The sequence below is a fragment of the Paroedura picta genome, chromosome 12, assembly GCF_049243985.1.
Source record: "Paroedura picta isolate Pp20150507F chromosome 12, Ppicta_v3.0, whole genome shotgun sequence".
Taxonomy (NCBI): Eukaryota; Metazoa; Chordata; class Lepidosauria; order Squamata; family Gekkonidae; genus Paroedura; species Paroedura picta.
Genome location: NC_135380.1, coordinates 15,908,653 through 15,931,109, shown reverse-complemented (window position 1 = coordinate 15,931,109; position 22,457 = coordinate 15,908,653). Strand labels below are relative to the sequence as shown.

The following is a 22,457-nucleotide window of genomic DNA, read 5'->3' as shown; positions in this document are numbered from 1 at the left end:
TATGGAATTGGAGTCTATTGGAGTCTATGGAGTCTATGGAGAGTGGAGGGCAGGATGCTGTTTCCGTTGGCTGCAGAGGAAAGGACGCGCTGTAAAGGGTTTAAACTACAACGATAGAGGCTAGATATCAGGAAAAAATTTTTGACAGTCAGAGTAGTTCAGCAGTGGAATAGGCTGCCTAAGGAGGTAGTGAGCTCCCCCTCACTGGCAGTCTTCAAGCAAAGGTTGGATACAGACTTGCTTTAGGATGCTTTGGGCTGATCCTGCGTAAAGCAGGGGGTTGGACTAGATGGCCTGAATGGCCCCTTCCAACTCTATGATTCTATGATTCTATGAATTATACCATATTGGAGTTTCTCCCCTCCTCCAACCACACCGTTCCCAGGCTCCAGCCTAGAAATCTCCAGGAATTTCCCAACCTGGAGCTGGCAACCCGATAACTACCCCATAATCTTTATCCATGTGCTTGTTAAGCTGCTCGCAGAACACCAAAAAGTTGGTGAGGCATGACTCCCATTACAGAAGACATGTCAATTGTCCTTCAGCAGACTTTGTTCCCTGATGTGCTTCATAATCCTTTAAATGTTTGTTTATTTTTAAAAATAAATCTCTGCCCCCCCCTCCTGATGCACAACTGCGCTGGAGATCAGAGCTGGCAGGTGGATGTCACTGCAGGTGCGCGATTTCGACTGCAAGCTGCAGAACTGGTCTTCCTGAAGTTGACCCTGGACAGGAAATTAGACATCTGTACACAACATGGTGCCTGTGTTTTCACAGCAGCCGGCCTGCTGAAAGAATGTACATCGGTATGCACCCTTCAAGGAACCTCGCTCCATTTTGTTTGTTCAGGGGGAGAAAAACTACATTTGAGACAATTTGTTTGGCTGCCTAAAGGAGAAATCCTCCGGCAGTGTTTATTTTTCCCATATCAAGAAAAACCATGAATCAAGTACAAATCAGGTAGTCCTCGACTAATGTGACCTGGTTTAAACCCTAGATATGTCAAGCAATTGATACCCCCATGTTGAGTTAGTTGACAGACATTTAGCTAGCAGGCTCAGCAATGCACTGGTGTGTGTGTGTGTGTGTGTGTGGGGGGGGGTAGCTATTACCAGTGGGTATCATTTCCAGGTCCAAGGTCAACCCCTGAAGCCCTTCCCCTTCTTGTGAGGTCATACACCTTTAGAGATGATACTCTTTGACTACCGTTAGTTAATATGCTTTGGACCAACATTAGATTCCCCATTATGATCTTTCCCTGTGTACTAAAATGATCCGTTCCCTACCCCCCCCCCCCCCCCGATCTTAGTTTCCTTCTGTTTCTTGTATTTCAAACCTTGGTTTTGATCTTGAGCCAGCTACAGACAGCATTTGCATCTGGCTTCCCAAGATGTTCCTGACTATTTCACTCCTCTGGACTAGTTTGCGGTCTGTCACTGGAGTGTCACTTCGCATTCTGTGCACCTCGCCATTGATCCTAGCGCCACTTAAAGCCAGTAGGAGCCATACTCCCCCAAAATGTTATCTGGCCTCAGAGCAACCTCCCTTTTGCATTCCGATCATCCCCCCCCCTCATGCCTTCATTCGTTTTTGTCTAATTTGCACCCGTTCCACAAGCATACACCCAATTTAATGCCATCTTCTAAACTGCTGGGTTACTATGTGTAGCTGAACTAATGACGCAGCAATTAAAAGCATTTTGAGGTTATTGCTAATAAAGCAGACCCATAAAGTTGATTAAAAACTTTCATTAACTCCAATCACACCACTGAAGACAGGCAGTAAACAAACAGGTGTAAAAATTAAAACAACAGTCCTTTATATATGGAATTCCTTATACTTTTGTACCTCTGTTATTTCCCCCCAAAACAATGTATTTCATCTCTCACGCATCCCAAATCTAAAGTACGCTGGAAATCACAAATTGCGGACAGGAAATGGCACATCTTGATTTAATCCAAACTTATAATGACCCCGAACGGAACGATGTTTCGCTCGATCTGCTTCCTACATGTGGTGGGGAACCAAACTGCGCTCCCCGCTCCCTCCTGTATCCCACCTCGGAGGCCATGGGACTTCCCAGTAGGGCTGCATTCTGATGTCCGCCTCCAACATACATAAGCTCAAATTGCATGGCTGGTTTCTGGATTGCAAGTGTTATGCTGATGACTCTGTGCAGACCTATGAATGTGGACCCTAATAACGTATTAGGCCTATTGGGGGTCTTCTGAGGCTTCCAGAGGTGAGACAGATGTGCCCAAAGGGTGGAAGCTGGAAATTTCTGATTAAAACTTAAAACACGGCTTAGCAGTTTCCCAAAATGTTGGGAAATTAGTTGGGAGAGGGTCCATTAGACAGAATTCCAGGGCAAGTTTGGTGGGCATGGGTCAGTGGTTAAACCTGCTTTCTTGGCTAAAGGTCCCCATTTCAAGCCTTGGTTCCTCCAGTTACAACATCTGTGATCACAGAGAAAGACTGTCTGTCTTGGACACCTCGCACTGAGCCAGTTAAGAGCGGCGGCTTGTAATCTGGCATGCTGGCTTTGATTCCCTACTCCTCCACAGGCAGCCAGCTGGGTGACCTTGAGCTAGTCACGGTCCTGATAGAGCCGTTCTCCCAGAGCAGTCCTGACAGAGCTCCCTCAGCCTCACCTACCTCACAGGGAGTCTGTTGTGGGGACAGGAAGGGAAGGTGATTGTAAGCCTCTTTAAGACTCCATCTGGTTGTGGCAAGTGGGGTCTAAAAACCGACTCTTCTTCTGAATAAAAAGGACCAATGAACTGACTTAATACACAGCAGCTTTCTATGACCAGTTGAGTAGTGTATTTCTTGACAGATGGAAGCATATGGTTGACCTTGCAATGCAGTATGTATAAAGTGTCTGTGGTCACTTAAAATTTTTTTTTAAATTATCATGCCTGTGGCGCTCAATATTATTCTAGACTAGTGGAGGTCTGGGAATTCCAGGAGACGATACTCTTTAAGCACAATTGCATTTTAGAGCCCTGGCTTGGTGGTAGAGTCCAGTTTGCAAATGTTCCTCGATTCAGTTCCCAGTATCTCCAGGTGAACAAAGGATCAGGTAGCAAACGAGGCAAAAGGTCTTTGCCCGAGACCCTAAGGCAGGGGTAGTCAAACTGCGGCCCTCCAGATGTCCATGGACTACAATTCCCAGGAGCCCTTGCCAGCATTCGCTGGCGAATGCTGGCAAGGGCTCCTGGGAATTGTAGTCCATGGACATCTGGAGGGCCGCAGTTTGACTACCCCTGCCCTAAGGGGTGCTGTCTGCCCGTCAGAATAGCCAGTCCTGACCTCGATGGACCAGTGGCCTCAACCAGAGCGTAGTGTGCATTCATATTTGGACCTATAATGAGCTGGATAAGAGCGTAGTGTGCATTCATATTTGGACCTATAATGAGCTGGATAAGAGACTGCCTTATGACATCACTGGAACGTTGGCCATCTCCTTAAGGATCCGTGACTTCCGACCATGCAGCCTTCCTTCGCTGCCTTGACATCGACGCCCTCCCAAGGTGAACTCCCCTCTGACCAAAATGCAGCTTCTCACGTGCTCCATTTCGTTGTACATACACACGGCTGGCATTCTGTTAGGTTTTGGGGAAAGTGTGAGAAGATTTTGTCTGCGGAGGGTTTGCACCTTCGGCAATTATGTCTACAGTCTGCAAAACAAGAGCAGCAGGGCTGCGGCAGGGAGCTGGGGGGGAAAAAAATCCTATCATGTCAGAATAATGAGATCTGTGATTTCAGCACTTACTGGGTCAAAGACACACGCAGTGTGTTATCTGTAATGCTTTCCTTCTGACATTTGGGGAAATTGCATTTATGCAGAGGACACAAAGCAACGAAGCACAGTACTTCACTAGGACACCGTGACAGGAGACAATCTCTCTGGGCTACGGCTGTTTCCTCCCACCGCCCCAATCCCTGCTTGTTGGGGGGGGGGGGAGTGGTGGTGGTTTTGCAGGTATTTTATTGGAAAGAAGAGTTCTCTAGAGCAACTCTTACAGTAATGGATTGGGCTTTGGGTAGTCAATCATTTGGATAGCTAATGGCCCATGCTGTGTTCTCAAAAACATTCTGCCACCAGGTAACCATGTATGGATTAGCTATTCAGCATACTGGGGGAATTCCTGATGTGCAGCTGGCCTGGCCAGCATGGTGTAGTGGTTAAGAGCAGCGGCTTCTAACCTGGTGAGCCGGGTTTGATTCCTGCTCCTCCACATGCAGCCAGCTGGGTGACCTTGGGCTCGTCACAGCCCTGATAGTGCTGTTCTCACAGAGCAGTCCCGTCAGAGCTCTCTCAGCCCTACCTATCTCAAGGGGTGTCTGTTGTGGGGAGAGGAAGGGAAGGAGATTGTAAGCTGTTTTGAGACTCCTTCGGACAGTGAAAATCGGGGCGTAAAAATCAACTCTCCTCCTCCTCCTCCTCCTCCTCTCAGGGCCACGTGGCTTTAGGGATGCCAGTTCCCAGGTGGGAGCAGGGGAAAACCCATTTGAGGCAAAAAGAAGCAAAGCATGCTTGAAATTGCTCAATGCATCCTTAAAAAGGAAAATGATATTCCTCCACAAAGAAATTATTTGATACATCTGCAATTTCATGAGAGACAATAAATTCTAACAACAAGGGAAAGTCAGTCTAATGACTTCCGGTAATAGTCGATTTCGACCTTAATCAAGTCTTCATCAGGATTTATATCCGTGTCATGGCTTCCTTAGAGAAAGTTCCTCGTAGAAGCAACAAGATGCATGAATCTTACTTCTGTGTTGTCACCATCTCAGCAAGTGAATGGCAAGCCTGTCATTCATCACATGAAGGGTACTCATCTTATTATTTTCTGGAGGGGCCAAGTTTGCATTTCACCAAACATTTTCAAGTAATAGGGATGCCAGTCCCCAGGTGGGACCTGGGGATCCCCTGGAATTTTAACTCCAAAGAGATAAATTCCCTAGGAGAAAATGGCTGCTTTGGAAGGTGGACTCCATAGCATTATACTCCATTGAGGTCCCTCCCTGCCCTGAATCCCACCCACTCCCAGCTCCACCCCCCAAGTCTCTGGATATTTCACAGGCCAGAGTTGGCAACCCTATCCCCCAGCTTCACCCTCAAAGTCTCCAGGTATTTTTTAACCTGCCATTGGCAACCTTATCAAAACCCCACTGTGCCATGGACACACTCAATCTCAGCTGTAGCTACCTCATAGGACTGTTTTGAGAATAACATGTCGTAGGGGTTAAAAGCTGGCTATAAATACCATTTTGAAGTGGAACACATCTTGTGGTGTGCCCCCTGGAACAGAAATGCCTACGGACGTGACATCCATAGTCCCGGCCAGAAGAGGCAGGGAGGTGGCTGGTGGAGGCGGTGGAGGTGGCTCAGGAAGTGGCTGTGCTTCCAGGGAGGGACAAGGTGGCACCAGGGCTGAGGCAGCGGGAGATGTCCAGACGGCAGTGGCCGAGGCTGCAGAGGAGCTGGCGGAGGCCAGAAGGACTCTCCAGAAGAGGATGGTCCTCCTGCCACAAGAAGGAAGGAGGGAGAGGGTAGGGGGGGAAGGAGTCTTTGTGTGCATGGGTGTGAGTGTGTGAGAGAGAGGGAGAGGGGAGGGACCAGGGAAGAGGTCAGGGGAGTGAGAGGGAAGGGGGAAGTGTGGGGAGAAGGAGTCTCTCTCTTTCTGTGTGTGTGTGTATGTGTGTCCAGGAGTGTTTTCTGTGATAGAGAGGTAGGGGGCCAGGAGGAAGGAGCCCAGGAGCAGGTATGTGGAACAATCAGGCTGTCATTACTTTTATTAAAAAAAACAAGAACAAAAAAGCCCCAAAACATTTGGCCTGGATCTAGGTAGTCTGTGACAGGAGTCTGGGATGTTTCAGCATCTCTGCTGAGTGGGGGTTTGATCCCCCGTCTTCTACATGCTCTCACCGGCTTAGTTAAAGAGGAGCGAAGCAGCGTGAAGTTCCAGAAAATGCAGGAATGGGAGGGAGGGGGATCCACTCTTAACCCTGGTTATCTTACCCGTTTACATCCTCTCTGAGAGATTTTCCCACAGGGAAAAGAAACAGAATCCCTTGCGCTTGATAATCTATTAAAATAAGTGGCTGATGCTGGGCTGTAGCTGTCTTTTCCTCTTCTCTGCCTCTCTGCCTCCTTGATAGGCATTGGCAGTGATGAGGTGATTGATTACCCTGCCTGCAGCTTCTTACACGGTTTAATATTTAAACCTGCCACAAAAGTGGCAACTCCAGAGACACCTTAAGCACCAGTAACAAGGAGGCCGAAATTCAGGCTGACGGGCTCCATCACCCTTTCTCTTTCCTCTCCCGCGGCATCCATAACTAGAACTAGTTAGCACAACAAAATCAGAGTCTGGTAGCACTTTTAAGGCCGACAAAGATTTATTCAAGGTGCGAGCTTCCGAATGCAGTTAGACTGCTAGGACTCTTTCTGTCCTCTTTCTCTTTACAACGTTGTTTCCATTCTCAACAAAGGTATTCATTCTTTTAGTAGTCCGTGCTTTGTCCCTTTGCATATTTAAACTCTTCCAAGGCTTCCTTGGTCTTTTCTTGTCATTTAACATGGTTTAAAGGAAAGATCCACATCTAAGCACATACAGGTGTCACTCTTCAGAAACGATGTGATGCTCATGTACAGCTTGAATCCCAGCTGTCAAGCACAACCTGTCAAATGTAAAGTGATCTCTAAGAAACATAACCAGATTTTCCTTAAAGGTTGCGTTTGTCTAGAACAGGGGTAGTCAAACTGCGGCCCTCCAGATGTCCGTGGACTACAATTCCCAGGAGCCCCTGCCAGCGAATGCTGGTGTGCGAATGCTGGCAGGGGCTCCTGGGAATTGTAGTCCACGGACATCTGGAGGGCCACAGTTTGACTACCCCTGGTCTAGAAGGATTAAAACCAGCCCAGCTCTTGTAGTTACTACAGCAGAGGTCAACCATGACCTTTTCTGCACACAGAATTTGGCCTGGCTCAGTGCTCATCCAGTCACAGGGCTAATTTTTGCTACCAGATGACTTTGGCACCGGGCCGGGGGGGTCCTGTCCTGGTGCAACTCAGTCCCTCAGTTGGCCCGAGGAAGGGAACACAGATAAATTTGCATTCCTTTTTTGCCATGGGCTTCATCAGGGCCCACGTCATGCCAAGGCTATTGGGAAGGGGGAAAGTCCGTCCGTCCTGGCCTGGCTTCACCCCATCCTCCGCGTTCCAAAAAATAAATAGAAAAGCCCCAGGTGGAGAAATAGGCACACCCCAATACCTGGAACTGGTCCTGCTCACACTATAAATGTAAGAGAAGCCATGTTGGATCAGACCACGTGGCCTAACCAGTCCAACACTCTGTGTCACACAGTGGCCGAAACCTAGGAGTCCTCAGGAGGTCCACCAGCAGGACCCGTACTCCAGAAGCCCTCCCACTGTTGCCCCCCAAGCACCAGGAGCACAGAGCATCACTGACCCAGACATAGTGTTCCATCTATAGGTTGTGGCTAGCAGCCACTCATGGACCTCTCCAAGCCCTCTCTTGAAGCTAACTATGCTTGCAGCCACCATCACGTCCTGCAGCAGTGAATTCCATGTGTTAACGACTTTTTGCGTGAACAAGCAGTTCCTTTTATCTATTCTAAGTCTACTGCTTATCAATTGAGTGTCCACGAGTTCTTGTATTGAGAGAGAGAAAAATACTTCTTTAGCTACCTTCTCTGTCCCGTGTAAATCTCTATCACGTCACCCCTCAATCCTCATTTCTCCAAGCAAAAGAGTCCCAACTTCTTTAACCTTCCTTCATAGGGAAGATGTTCCACCCCTTTAATCATTTCAATTGCCCTTTTTCTGTACCTTTGCTAATGCTATAATATCTTTTCTGAAGTGCAGTGACCAGAACAGGACATCGTATTCCAAAAGAGGCTGCATCATAGATTTACAAGGAGGCATTATGATACCGGCTGATTTGTTTTCAGTTCCCTTCCTGACGATCCTCCTCATAGCATTTGCCTTTTTCTATTGCAGTAGCTTCTTCTACACACATTTGAGCATGAAGCTACTTCATACTGAATCAGACTATAAGTCCATCAATCACAGTTCGGCATTATTTACTCCGATTGGCAATGACTTCCCTGATCCTTCCAGCAGGATATGCCGGGGATTGAACCTGAGACCATCAGCGTGCCGAGCAGATGCTCGTCCGCTGAGCCCTGCGCTGCTAGCTCTTGAAGCGGGGCTCTGTTTTAGAGTGAAGCACACAAATATTCCTTCTAGTTTACAAAGTCGGTCTTCATCGCGCTGCTCTTTACCTCCAGAGTTAATGAAATTTCCAGCCTTAGACACGGATGGATTGCGTCCCTTTTGAAATGAAGCTCCCTTTTCAAAAAGGCACTCCGCGTCTACCAAGTTCATGCCAGGTGCCTGGGAATGACGCGGCCATGACAAGGCAATATCAGAAAGGCGACGGGCAGTTGTGATGACGACGCTGAATCAAACGTTTCGAATTGGGAAGCAGAAATGCTGCCTCCGGCTACATTATCGGCTCTCCGCTGTCACCGAAGTGATAACTGCTTGATCACCACCTCCGAGTCGAGCTCCCTCCGGTTCCTTTGCAGAGATGGAATTGACTCACAGTGATATAAAGTGCTCTTTCCTGTCTAGCTGCTGATCTTTGGGGCAATTATTTGGGAGTAATGAACACGGATGCATGACATTTAAAAACAGAAACTCCGCTGTCAGCAGGAAGCCGGCGCAATTCACTTGTCCCTCCGAGAATAAGCTTAGCTTGAAATAATGTTCATTTTAGCACAGTTGTAAATTATGAGTGTGTTAGGGTCCTGGGGGGAATTATTACCATTCGGAGGGAGGTTATAGGCCTTGAGCTGTCGCTGCCGCATCTGGTGTGCTCAACAAAGTGGCCGCACAGCAAACCTGGGGACGCAGAGGAAGGGGCTTTTATGGGGCATCTCTGGTGGCTTACGCTGCCGACATTCCGCAGATACACAGCAGGAAAGAGGTCAGAACTGAGACCCCCACTCATCTACCCCCCCCCCCCCCAATGCTCTCTCGGTGGTTGATTCAGTAAGGTTAATGACAAAGCCAGCAAGGCCCCGCAATTTCGCTACCTTATCTTGGAAGCCTTTTGAATTTCTTATTGCTTGCTATTTGACACCAGCTCTTTTGGCCCCAAAGTGGAACGAACCTGGTGACGATAATTTCCCCTCACTTTGGAGTGAGATGCTTTGGATATTTTCCACCATGAAACTGACAGCCTTAAAGCACGCATTTTATCTTCACAACAACCCTGTAAGGTGGGTTAGCTGAGAGACAATGAATGGCCCAAGTTCTGTGAGCTTCTGTGGCCGAGTGGGGGTTGAGTCCTGGGTCTCTGACAAGCTAACCATATTGACTGTATAAACTGTGGTCATAGACATAAGCCACGTTCTCATGTAGGTACCGTCAATAGGATTAGGAACATGCTCATTCACCTTGCCACTAATGTTTGTCCATTAAGTAAACCTTTTTACAGAGCTTATATGCTCTGTCTGAACAGTCATGGGAAGTAAAATAATTAGAATCCATGTCTTGCATGGTCTGGGGTCTGCATTTTTGCAGCATATCCAATTCTGCATGCATGCATGCAGAAACCCACACGTGTTGGTGCATATTTATTTAGTACATTTTCATCCCGTCCTTCTGCTAACGCACTCATGATTGTCAACATGGATCTCCCCTCTTCCATCTTACTCTCACAACAACCCTGAGAGATATCTTAGGTTCACAGAGACATCCAATGGTCCATATCCACACGGCAAACTTCCAGGGTAGGGATTTGAACCCAGATCTTCCAGATCGTAGTCCGACACTTCCAGTTCCTGGTCCCTTCACCAACCTGGCTTTCAGGTGTTCTGTGCATTAAGGAATGAACAGTCAGTGCTTGGGTGAACTGACAGGAGGAGGCTACCTCCATGATCCTAAGACTCGTCTTACCATCTGGCTATACCTCTGCAAAGATAATCCATTAGAAACATAACTTGACTGGAAAGACCTCTCTCCTGGCCTTCAGCGTTTACTTGGAAGGGTTATCAGTTCTTGGTTGGGAAATGCCTGGAGATTTTTTGGTTGGAGTGGGTGGGATTTGTGTTGGGAAGAGGCATCAGTGGAATATAGTGCTATGGAGTCTACCCTCCAAAGCTGTCATTTTTCTCGAGGGGAACTGATATCTTGAGTCTGGAGATGAGCTGTAATTCCAGGGGACTAAATACTTGGGAATGTTTTGGGAAATGCAAGCGTGGTCCCTCCAGAAAATGATGTGATGAACGGGGATGGGCCTGCCCTTCACTTGCTGAGACGGTGACAACTCCAATGTAATATTCATGCTTCTTGTCACCAGCTTGAAGCCCACGGCTTGTTCCTTCCCTGTAAGCAGAGGGTCATTTCGGTTCTTTCTCTTCCTTTGTCCATGGGCAAACATAACAAATACTCGCTGGATGTTACTGGCTGTGTCCAATCAGTACCAAGTTGCCTCTGGCCAATACAGAATCTCCTGGTGGAAACAAATGGGACAAATCAAAACTGTCTTGGACAAACAGCCAGACTCTTGACAAGACTGATGATTTTCATGGGCTGGAAAGGGCAGAGAGTGATTATGTCACACTGAGCTTTCGACAACCATTTTCTGCAAATTGTTTGCTCTTCCAGCAACGGGCCAGGGCCCCAATCCACAGCAGGAAGAGCACTGCCGCGAAGAAAGGAGAAACCCTAAGTCTTGTATGACTGCAGGCCCAACTAGCTGTGATAAAGAGCATTTAAAAATGCCACGAGGCTCTGATCCTGACGCACTACAAGGCTGTGGGGCAATGGGATTGACCCCGAGGCCTTCTGCCTCCAAGTGATTGCTCTGCCATTGAGCAACGGCCCCTCCATCTGGCAAAAGGGGGAAGGATAAATATTTTAACCAATGGACTGACGGACCAAACTGGTCCGCACCAGCCCCAGAGGCTGCAGATGGAGCCGGGGAGGGTGGGGGGGGGGGAGAAAAGCCAGTGCGAGGCAAATCCCCCTTGTGCCGCGTCATTGAGGCTCTTCCGCCAAGGTGCTTTTTTCCTCCGGCGGTCCCGTCTCCCCCCCCCTCCATTCAAGGCCCTGCATCTAGTGCCAAATTGAGTTGTAGATGTGAATTATTTAGAAGCATCAGTGGAATATTGTTGTATCACTAGCAGAGACTATCAACTTGCGGCCTTGGGGGGTGGGAGGGAGCCTCGCTGGCGCACTCCATCACCATTCCCGCTCATGAATAATGTACAAGCGGAATTACTCGGCATGTAGAGAATTCATACCCTGAGAAAACAAGGTTGCTCCAAAATTAATTTTCCGTACTAAAAGAGCGACAGAAAATCAATTAATCGCGTATTATTCTATACGGAGACAGGGTAAAGGAAACAGTGGGGATGTAGCTGTAGAGCTGTACGGCGGGGCTGTAGCCATACATCAGCAAATGCTGTATTGGCAGAGTGCTTTGCGGGGCTGTGAGTTAGAGCCAGCTTCGAAGGGGGTAAGCGTATTCCAGCCAAACCTCCGACTTCGGCTTTGGAGTTCGCGGCGCAAGCCGGCTTTGCTCCCAGCCAACTTCTTCCTTGGCTGTCGGTTTGCGTGCAACAGCGGCTTGCTGAGAAGCTGCAGCTCTTAGTTGCTCCCAGCCTCTTCGTTCTCTTGCCACTAGTGGGCTCACAATTCTTCCCTTGTGGCAAGGATGCTACCGGTGAACAAGCAAAGCTGCCTTGGACTGAGTGAGGCCATTGAGGTCTTTAAGATCTTAAGGTCAATGGTGTCTAAGCCAGCAGGCAGTGGCTCTCCAGGGTCACAGGTTAGAGGGCTCACATCACCTACTACCAAGGGCTGCTAGAGCTGGCTTTGTGAAATGGCAGGAGGTGGGGAAGAAGGGATCAGGTCTGGGGAGAACGGGCATCCTCAGGGCAATGACAGCATTTCCAGTAGGATGCTCAGGTGTCATAATTGCACAGAGGAGATGCTCCAACATTCACCCTCAATTCCAGGGCTTAAGAAGAAGAAGAAGAAGAAGAAGAAGAAGAAGAAGAAGAAGAAGAAGAAGAAGAAGAAGAAGAAGAAGAAGAAGAAGAAGAAGAGGCCTTTCCTGCCCATGTTGCTATGAAGGAATGGGATGCAGTGTGATATACACAAGTGTATCCCAGGTTTCTATAAAGTGAATTCACCGGAGCTGCCTTCCTCTGTTCCTTCTGTTTGGCTCATGAAGAGATTTCCTCGGAGCAAATGTGCAGTAAAAGCAGTATTTGGATGAAATCTGGCCACCCTGCATAGCGGCAGGAGAGAATGTTTTCTCATTGTCTCCCAGGCACTCCAGCTAACAGGATAGGAGAGCACGATAATTTATGTAAAGCCAAGGAGACGATTAATAATCATGTGACCTCCAGCCATTCCACTTTCTAATCAGGTTTGATTCATATGTTCCTGGAATTGATTGGTGGGAGGAAAGCAATAACAAGGGGGGGAATCATTCAGCTCTTCTTCAAATATTGATAAAATATCAATCACACGTTTGGAAAGGAAAGCAAAAGAGAGGCCCACCCAAAATAACATAGAAAGAAAATCTAAATTATTTATTCCATTTTCTTTTCCACTTAAGATTTCGTGTTTTATTTGACATCTCCAATATATAAGGTGTTTTAAACTATGCTTTATGTAAACTAGAGAAAGCCAGCAGTTGCTTTAAGAAGAGTATCGGAACAGTAAGATGGGATTTCCCTTAGTCTGTTCCTTCCTTTCTCTTTCATGGGGGGGGGGGGAGGTTCTCTTCTGACTGTCTCTCCTCCCCCTCCCTCTATTCACTGATATTTGGGCCAATCACACCTCACAGGGTTGTTGTGAGGATGAAATGGAGAGGAGCATGATTCCAGCCGCTTTGAGAGAGCGGTGGGATTAAAATAGAGTAAAAATGAAATTAAAAATGCAATCTGTTTTTTTGGAAAAATGTCTCTCATAACCATTCTGTCAGCAAGATCTTATCCAAGGACCAAGTTCTATATGGAGTGGTGTTTGTTTGTTTAGAAAACATGTGTGCCACTTCTCCTGAGGCAGCTAACAAAACAAAAATAACTTATAAACCAGACCTTTCTATTAAGTAGGGATGCCAGTGCCCAGGTGGGACCTGGGGATCCCCTGGAATTAGAGCTCATCTCCACGTGATAGAGATAATTTTCCCTGGAGAAAATGGCTGCTTGGGAGGGTGAACTCCATAGCATTAGACTCCACTGAGGCCCCTCCCTGCCCCAAATCCCACCTTCTCTCGGATCCACTCCCAAAGTCTCCAGGTATTTTCCAGCCCAAAGCTGGCAACCCTAATTTAAAAAATCTCCCACTTATTTGGGAAACCCATTCAGGGCCTTCAAGAAACCCCAGGGTTTCACGAACCCCTGATTGAGAAAGCTTGATCGAGGCCACAGGATACACACTGAAGTATCAATGGTGACATTTGGATAGGACAGCCGCTGCATTTCCCAATTCAGCTACCAGGGTGCCTAGCAAGCAGCTTCTGCTGCCTCTTCTTTTTCCTTCTCTCTCTTTTTTTTGGCCCGGATCGCACAAGTAGAGGGAAGAGAACAGAGACCCTCCTTCTTGCCAGCCCCATTCAAAGGAGGCCCTTTCATCCTCTGCAACTTGCAAAGCGAACCGTTTACCATCTGTGGGGAGATGGAAGGAGAGATACCCTGTTCGTGGCCAAGGCGGAATGCTCAAACTGCGGCGAGCAAAGGCCCGGGTGGGTATGGAAGTGTTTATGAAGCGTCTGCTGAAGCCCCCCTCCCCCCAGCTCAGCAGACATGAAAGAGAAGACACTGTGAGTGATTTATTACACGCCGAGCAGCCTGACAGTCATACTGTTTGAAACCGGTGTCCTTTGGCTTCAGACCTGACAAGGGGGATAGCTCAGATTAATGGTGGAGAGGAGGAGTGGATTTATAGCTGTGTAATGCCAAGTCCCTCTTGCGGTGCATGCCTGTTCCTCCCCCTCCTCCCTGCTCCTCTGCAGCCCTGCCAAACCACCAGATGTGGAGCAAAGAGGGACGCTGCTTCAGAAGGTGCAGCTGAGAAGCTGAGCCCTGAGTCTGCAGGTATCGAGTGACCCATGAATCTTTTGCAAGTCATTAGGAAGGGGCCGGAGCAGATCTGGTTATGCATCACCAAGGATTACTGTCTGGCTGGTATTAAAATCACCCTGTTGTGTATTGGTTGGGCTTTGGTTTCTTCATTCCCAGGATAATTGTAATTTTTTTTTTCATGGCACATATATTTGGAATGTGGTGGTGGAGGAGAGTTTTATGGATACCGTGGACAGCCAACAAGACAAATGAGTTCTATATCAAATCAAGCCTGAACTCTCCCCTAAACGACTGCATTGAAACAATCGCATGTTGAGCACAGTATGAGAAGAAAAGACACACTGGAAAAGACAACAACACTAGGGTAAGTTGAAAGATCTGGAAAAGAGGATGACCCAAAAAGAGATGGATTGACACAGGAAGGAGTTTTTTTTTTCTCCAGGCCAGTTTGGCCCAGGGATCCTGAAGGGTTCTTGCCTTCCTCTGGACAGCATTGTACAGAAAGTTGGACTAGATGACCCTTGGGAATCTTCCTCCATTATGTTTCTATGATTCAGTAAAGGAAACCACAGCCCCCATTTTGCAAGACCTCAACAAAGCTGTTAAAGATAAGATGTTTTGGAGGATCACCGAAAGTCAGAAGGAACTTGACTGCACTACACACACACACACACACACACACACACAGGGGTTTATCAGCCAGAATCACTCTGGCTTTGGTTTTAGGGATAAGAGTCCATGGTAGAGGCTTTGAAGTAAGGAAAGGGTCTCTGAGGGGAGTTGCATGGTGACAACAGTTTTTGTTCAACTGGACAGTCCAGATACCCTGGTCCAAAGCCACATAAGACGCTGAACAACTCCTTAAATTTGTTCGAATATACAAGATCTGGGTATTGACTGGAATTTTTTTAATTTTTAATTTTTTAATTTTTAATGTGGCAAAAACTGCCCGAAAACCAAAACACCATGAAGGAATATAAAAAGATATGAAAGAAGAAGCATTTGCTAATCTCTACAGAGCAATGTTTTGTGTAGAGACACAATAGGAGATGTCCTCTGAATGTGGACAATTCCGTAGCAGTTACAAATTAACAACCTATGCTCCACAGAGGCAGACAAATATGTTTTTGGAGGAGCTGGCAAGAGAAAAGCTTGCCTAGTCTCTGGTGAGGGCAAGGGACCCCTGTTGGCTGGCTGGCAGGAGTGTAAAACCCAAGTGATGTTGCTGGCAGTATGCTGACATCACTTCTGGCACGCACAGGAAGTGATGTCATTACACAGACAATGTCAATAGTTTAATATTTGGGCAAAAACCCTATGAAGTCATTTTTACCATAGAACTTTTGCACAAATACCAGAGGGTCACTGAGATGTTGCAGCTTGATGATGTCACTTCCTGTGCATGCAAGAAACAATGCCTCCATGATTCCTGGACCTTCTTCTCTCTCCTGGTAAGTACCCACCCCATCCCCTGCTGGGTGCTATGAGGGACCTGACAACCCTCATTCCAAGACTTTCTCTTTAAAGCCACTAGCTAATCACTTGAACCACACTGGAATGCTCAGGATCAATATTTGACTACAAGAGCATGCTTAAGAGCCAGCGTGGTATAGTGGCTAAGAGCGGCAGCTTCTAATCTGGGGAGCTGGGTTTGATTTCCCATTTCTCCACATACTGCCAGCTGGGTGACCTTGGGCCAGTCACAGTCCTGTTTGAGGTGCTCTCACAGAGCAGTCCTGACAGAGCTCTCTCTGCCCTACAGACCTCACAGGGTGTCTGTTGCAGGGAGTGGAAGGGAAGGCAATTGTAAACCACTTTGAGATTCTTTGGGGCAGTGAAAAGCAGGGTATCAAAACCAACTCTTCTTCTTCTTCTAGAACAATTATTATTTAAATAAAAAACGAACACACACATTGTCTCCCGGCACATACAGCATACTATTCCTCAGGGGAAAGCCCTACATTGTAGTGGTTTTCTGTTATATTGAAGCCGTGATTTCTGCTGTTTCTCTAGCCTTGGGGAAAGCCTTCTTCAGAGCAATTTGGGGAGGGGGGAATGTGCTGTGTTTGGGTTATGCAGATAAGCCCCAGGAATGTTTGATGCATGCATTTGGTCCATCCACAAATATACAGGAAAAGAGCCGATGTATAATATCTATTTATACGCCGTATGGTGGTTTAGATGCATATAAATAAATAGGGCTGTGTTTAGAATAGAAGGGTCTCAATGTGAGAGGAACGCTTGAGGGTTTGGCAAGTCAGATAGTGCTGGAATCGGAAATGTAAACTGTTTAGGGAAAAAGAAAATGGCTCTGTCAAATACAAGGAAAAGGTGGCTTTGGAAAATAAACATCATCCCAGAAGACTAACCATTCCCCACCCACCCCCAGCCCTTTCGCAGTATGTACCAAAGAATATGATTTGGTCACGGTTGCCATCCTCCAGATGGTGTCTGGAGATCTCCTAATATTACAACTGAGCTTTTGGTGATAGAGGTCCGTTCTGCTGGAGAAAATGGCCACTCTGGAAGGTGGGCTCTATGGCGTTATGCCCCACTGAAGTCCCTCCCCTCTCTAAATTCCACCCTCTTCAGGCTCCATCCCCCAAAACCTCCAGGGATTTCACAACCCAGGACTGACCACCCTAAAGCTGAGGAGACTGAGATTCAAATTCCGCCTCATGCAGGAAGTTTCCTTGAGGACCTTGATCAATCATTTTATACCAGCCTTAATTGGACATATTAATTCAGATTATCAGTCCATCCAGGTTAGTATAGCCCGCGCTGATTAAGAGCAGTTCTCTGGGGTTTCGGGTAAAGTCTTTCAACTTGCCTGTCTTCTGATTATTTAACCGAAGTGCCTGAGAGTGGAACAATTTGTTGGTCTTCTTAAAGTGGTTAGCTCTAACTGGCATCCTGATAGGAGAATCTGGGGGACACCAGGCAGTTGAAGGCAGTTTTATTCAGGGCCACATGTGACTAATTTAGTTTATTTAGTGGCAGTTCTGATTGAGATTTGAGGCCTTTTATGAATTTGTATTATTGTCATTTGAGTTACATTTGAAAGGGACTTTGCATTCCACAGGTTAGAAAGATGGCTAATGCCTTTTTAAATAAATAAATAAAGGCTTTGAACTGATCCCCTAGAGCAGGGGTAGTCAAACTGCGGCTCTCCAGATGTCCATGGACTACAATTCCCATGAGCCCCTGCCAGCATGGACATCTGTTTGGCCGCAGTTTGACTACCCCTGCAGTTACCTCATTGCAAGTCCCCTAGAGTGCCAGTTACCTGGTTGCAAATACATGTTAAACTGTGGCACTGTTCTACTTTGCTTTAGGATGCTGTGTCTCCTGGGGGGATGTAGGCAACTTCCAACACAAGTGAACATGAGTGGAACAAAAACTAGGAAGTCAGACTTCAGAAGAGCAGAACAAAAGCTAGGAGGTCAGATCTAGAGGGAAGGAGATCAGTGCTGTGAATAAGGAGAGTTAGCAAGTCTGTGTGGCCAAGGGGACTTTAGAGAAGGATGCCTTGAGAAGTGGGGAAAAAAACAGATTTTACTGAGAATGGCAGAGGAAGAAATATGATGTGAGCTGTCCATTCCATAGGCTGACTCGATCACACTGAGTGACATGAGCTCACTTTAGGGATTGCTGAGAACCATAGAGTTTCTGGTGATTCCTAGAGAGGTATGATGTCACTTCTGGCTTATCGCAGAAGTGATGTCATACTATAGCCAACTGGCACTCTCCCAAGTCTCTGAACCCCAAGTCTTACCAGTTGCCACTGGCTGGCAACCTAACTTCTAGTGAATCAAGGCAGAACAAACTGGAGATGCCATTCCCCAGGCTGGACAGAGATCAGTGCCACTGGAGAAAGTGGCTGCTTTGGGGTATAGACTCCATGGCATTATGCTCCATTGAGGTCCCTCCCCAAACTCTGCCCACTGCCAGGTCTACCACTCAGCCTCCAGGTATTTTCCAACCCAGAGCTGGAAACCTTAGGACAGACATACACAGCAATGCAGGAAGGAAATGGGGGATATTCTACAGGCCTTTGTCCTTGTTACAGCCATCTTCATTTCCCATGATGCACCAGCTGGGCTTACCTGAGGAAACAAAACCTCTGGGCTTTACCGATAAGATACTGCCTATGTTACCAGGCCTGAAAACTAATTGATAATGAGGGCAGTTGCTACAGAAAGGGTCTGAGGCACAGACAAATGTAGGGGTGGTTCTCCAGTAAGGATGGTCTTCAGGACTCTTGGACTGGGTGCAAAAATCCAGGCTGGAACTGCAGAATGGCAGCTCCCTCTCTGGAGGGTGGCATCCCCCATCAGAGCCAAGGAAGAGCCAACCTTCACATGGATAGGAGCTGGTGCCACCACCAGAAGTTGCTTTCCTGGACAGGGTGGTGGCTTACAGGTGTGAGCATCTGTCTCCCACTCTGCCAGCTGCCTGAGTCTGAAACAAGGTGGGCATGAGTGGCTGCAGAGGCAGAAGCCTCTTACTTTCCCTCCTCTGTTGGGGTGGTGGGTCACAGGCAGTAAGGCCTCCCATATGCTGAGTAAGGGGCAACTTCCCCGGTGGCCCATAGGCCAAGATCTCCTTTGTTCGCCCATTCACATTCACGTACACTGACTCACCGCAAATCGTACTAGCGGGAGCGTTTGATTTGTGATGTCTCATTTGCACATGCAAGTCACTCGCAAACCCGGGAACCGAGGATTAACCTGACAATTTATGGGCAGGCCCATCTTTGATTGCATTATTTAGCAAAATGAGTAGCGCACCAAAGGCCCCATTGAGGCCCCACTATAATCAGGGCTATCTAATCTCATTGTTTTAATTATTTGAAGAATTAAATGCAGAACTGGGAAACAGGGTATTCATGTCTAATAGCCATTATAGCTTTTTAAATATCCTATGCGGTAATTTCAATTTCTGAGTGTATATGACAAAGAAAATAATATTATGCATAATGCATCTACAAATCAGTATAGCCTTATTAAGTTTGGGTCATTTTGTGTGTGTGTGTGTGTGTGTCCCCTCCTAGAGCCGTGTATTGCTCCCTATTACCTCCAGATGGCTTCTTTCTTTCCCATACATTTTTTAAACATCTTAGGACAGGACTGAATGAAGTTGGTTTGGACACCCAAACGGGGATCGTCATTCCTCTTGAATTCACTTTAATTCAGAGAATTTCTAAACTCATTCCAGAATAAGAGCACCACTAAAATAGAAAAGATTCGGAAGTAGTAATGGGCGGGGCTAAAGTGCTTGGATAAAAACTATTCCTTTTATTTCAGGTATCTGCTGATTGCTCCAGAACCTCAAGAGGCACTTTATGTGTGTTCAATGGAAGACTCACAAAAAGCGTGCATAGGTGGCATATGCACAAACCCGGAGTGCTCCTCCCTCTCTCCCTTTCTCCCTCCCTTGGAGTTTCCCTTTTCTCCAGATCACAACTCTTCCCTTTTCACAGGGGAAGTGGGATTCTCCAAACAGAGAATAGGCCCAAACGAAATGCAGGTTGAAAAGTTAAATCCACTTCTTTCTTCCCTACATGATCTGAAGGAAAACTGCGGCTCCATAAGTCTACGATTTGCATTTAATGGAGGAAAAGAGAAGTCGTGCGATGAACTCTTAGCTCCAGCAAACTGCACCGTAGACTCTCAAACCACACCCAAGGATCCATCAAAAGCTTCTGCACTGTAAAAGACCGGACTGTTTACAGAGTGCCAAAATCATTGTTAGATACTAAGCCAGCTGCATTTCATCCTGTAAGGCTTCTTTCCCTGGGTTTTGGTATCGCCAAACCCCTCCCTAGCTTGCATGGTGTGGGAAACATGCAGAACAAATATTCCGTCCAGGTCAATAAGTATGGCGGATCTTAGATAGCCTGAGATCTTTTGTTTCACTCAAACCTGATCCCTGACACCGTGCCGTCTGCCTTTTCCTCCTCTTTAGTGCTTTGATTTGTGCACTTCTCCGGCGATTCCCCCCTTGCAGCTTGTTGACTTATCACTCATCCCAGTGTGTTCCCTGTTCTCTCTTCTCTTGACAGCTCCTCCTAATGTACTTATTCATTCAATTTAAATAAATTGAACACTGGCCTATGACAGCCGATAAGTGACTCACACAAGAACAAACAGAACAGCAGCTTTTGCAAATAGTCAAATGCCAGCCTGGAATGGAAAATGGCCCTTCCATCCTCCGCCAGCCTTAGATGTCTAATATTTATGGCCAATTGATGTCATTAGAAAGTAAATAAGCCCTCTTATGCTGCATTACAAAAGATTAACAGCAAGCAATGGAGTTTAAATAGCACAGATAAGTGCAGATAGAAATAAACCTGTTTCAGGCTGGAAATATTTGCTGGACCTCCTCACTGCTTTTAAGATAATGGATCTCTGTATATCTATATTGAATCTGGCCATAAAAAGCTTTAAGGCATCTTCTAGCAGAACTGAGCTCAGAGGTGACCCTTTGTTATCTCAAAAAGATTTCTACCGAACGCCCACAATTCTCCAAACATCGGCAAGATGTGTGGGCAGAAGGGTGTTAGGTGAAGGGGTTATCTCAATTTCTTGTATTAATTTTCTCCATTTCAAGATGCAGACCTGCAGAAGTTGGGCTCCATGGCTGGAACTACTAAGAGACTGAGTATGGAATTTGGAAGCCCACCCCTGGAATCTTCTCTTGGCCATGATCTCTCTAGGGGGCTCCTGTCATTGTCCGTCCCCACCTTCAATATGGGAATAATCATGCTGGTCAACCTCACAGGAATGGTGTAAGTATTAGCAAAGACTAGATGGGAAGGGCTGACACCATTCAGAAGCATTGCACAAAAGTGTGTTTGCTTTGTATTAAGCAAATGTACATCCTCTTGTCGATTCAGCAGAGGTTTAGCGCAGGCATTTAATGTGTACTCTGACTTATGGCTTAACGACCATTTACTTTGGCTTTAAGCATCGAATGAATTGTTGCATAATACCAGGATCATAGTGTAGTATTCATAGGTTTGTGCTGTCAAGTTGCAACTGGTTTATGGCGACCCCAGCAAAGGGACTGCCTAGGCAAGTGAGAAGCAGAGGTAATTTGTGATTGCCTTCCTGCAGAGTCTTCCCAGATGTTCCCCCATCCAAGATGAGCTTAGTTTCTGAGATCCGACGAGATCAGCCTATACCATGCCACCTCCCCTCTCTCGATGTAATGAACAGAACTATTTATTCACCTTTAAACCATCCAAACAGATTCAAAGTGGTCTACGTAGATGTGATTCCATACATCTACAACTTAGGAATGCAGAAATTTAAGATGGTATATTGATTCAGGTGTGCGAGTAGTTTAAGGACCACAGCTTTCATCCCATATTTTACTATCAGCAGGTTAACACTGCCCCAAGAAGAGCCAGAGTGGTGATATTTTTACAGTGTCCATTTACATAGTAGAAATGTGCACCTGCCGATAAGGACTGGCCTGTTTTGAGGACACCCTGAGGAAGATACAAGTTTTCCACCGCTCTCCATCATGCTGTTGTGAAACAACGCAAAACGGCCCCGTGGAAAATAATGCACAGTTACAGGGATATAATCTGTTTTAAATTTTTCTTAACATTGCAACATTTCTCAGTCTTGATGTTCTATATGGTGTCTGAACACCTGAGGACTAGTCAATTATCTCCAATAAAGACATAAACGCTCACACAAACTGAGCATTAAACTTTGGCCCAAGTGAAATGTTAATATTGACTTCAACTTTACATCCTACTTACATATAGAACACACAAATACGCACCATATTTGAGGGGTGCAGAGAGCCGCCCTGGAGTTGTTTAAGACACAGGAGCCGTGCCAAAGGGAAAGAAGCTGGTAACTCCTTGTTTTATTTATTTATTTAAATGTTTATGTATTCATTTATTTATTGGATTTATTACCCACCACTCTTGATAAACGTCCCGCAGCGGGTTATAACAACAATGACCCCCCCCCCCCAATACACAACCATTAAAAATGCAATAATCCATATTAAAATAATACCCTGCTGGTAAGCAAATAAAAGTGACCCACCCCCTAGCTATTCCCCACTCTGACCCTTTCAGCACATCGGAGGGAAGAAACTCTCCAGAGGTGTCAGTCAATCTAGTTCTAAATCTTCAATTCAGTATAGAACATAGAGTTGTAGAGGGGCCTCTTGATCTTCCATGCCCCGGCCTCAACCAAAGTCCCAGCAGAAGAGATCCATTTTACAGGCCCTGTGGGTTGTGGAAGCTCCTGCAGGGCTCTCAGCATTTCCAGGAGCTCATTCCACAAGGT

General features: G+C 46.6%; 1 long non-coding RNA gene across 2 annotated transcripts; it reads left to right on the top strand.

Moving 5' to 3' along the window:
* Nucleotides 1-14,050: 14,050 nt before the first annotated feature.
* LOC143821697 (uncharacterized) lies at nt 14,051-21,868 on the top strand. 2 transcript variants are annotated; one of them, XR_013225881.1, is made up of 3 exons: nt 14,051-14,506; nt 16,735-16,907; nt 19,449-21,868. It is a non-coding gene; the product is annotated as an uncharacterized LOC143821697 (long non-coding RNA). The 2 variants fall into 2 exon arrangements; XR_013225880.1 differs by lacking the exon at nt 16,735-16,907.
* Nucleotides 21,869-22,457: the final 589 nt, after the last annotated feature.